Below are 770 nucleotides of genomic sequence, written 5' to 3' on the forward strand. Positions count from 1 at the left end.
ATTGGGTAGGGTCGGCAGTGCCGCGGTTATGATAAGGGGGGGGGGGTGAAGAAAAGGGGGTTGGGATCCAACCGTAAAATCATGATGGCACAAATGAATTCACAGGAACGGAGCGATTTCATAATAGTCATTGAATCCCTTTGGATGGAGTGTCTGTAGTTGGAATATCCAATACATTTCTCTGCGTGAAAGTTTATTAGCCAGGTCACCGCCTCTCTCTCTCAGCTTCACAAATTCAATTGCTTTAAAAGTCAATGCTTCTGGGTTGGAGTTGTGTGCTATGTTGAAATGTTTGGATACAGCATGGTTCTCCATTTTGTTTTTTATATTGCAGATATGTTCTTGGATCCTTATTTTAAGCGGTCTCTTTGTTTTTCCCACATATTGTTTTCCGCACTCACATTCCAATAAATAGATCACCAATTGGGTATTACAGTTTATGAAATCTTTAATTTTGTACACTTCCTTTTTCTCTGTGTCCGTGAATGTTTTCCTCACTGGGTGTAGGTACCTACAGATGTTGCATCGGCCACATTTGAAGGATCCAGTGCATTTTGGCATTCGTGATTCCTCTTCAGGTTCCTTGCGTAGCATACTTGGGGCTAAGACATCTTTAAGATTTTTTGATTTCCTGAAGACGATCTCGGGGCGAGGAGGCAGGATTTCTTTAAGGACCGGGTCCATTAATAGGATTCCCCAGTGGTTACTGAGTTAGTCTCTAATGGATTTCTCATGACGGTTGTATGTTGTAATAAATGAGACGGAATCTT

The sequence above is a fragment of the Pseudophryne corroboree genome, chromosome 12, assembly GCF_028390025.1.
Source record: "Pseudophryne corroboree isolate aPseCor3 chromosome 12, aPseCor3.hap2, whole genome shotgun sequence".
Taxonomy (NCBI): domain Eukaryota; kingdom Metazoa; phylum Chordata; class Amphibia; order Anura; family Myobatrachidae; genus Pseudophryne; species Pseudophryne corroboree.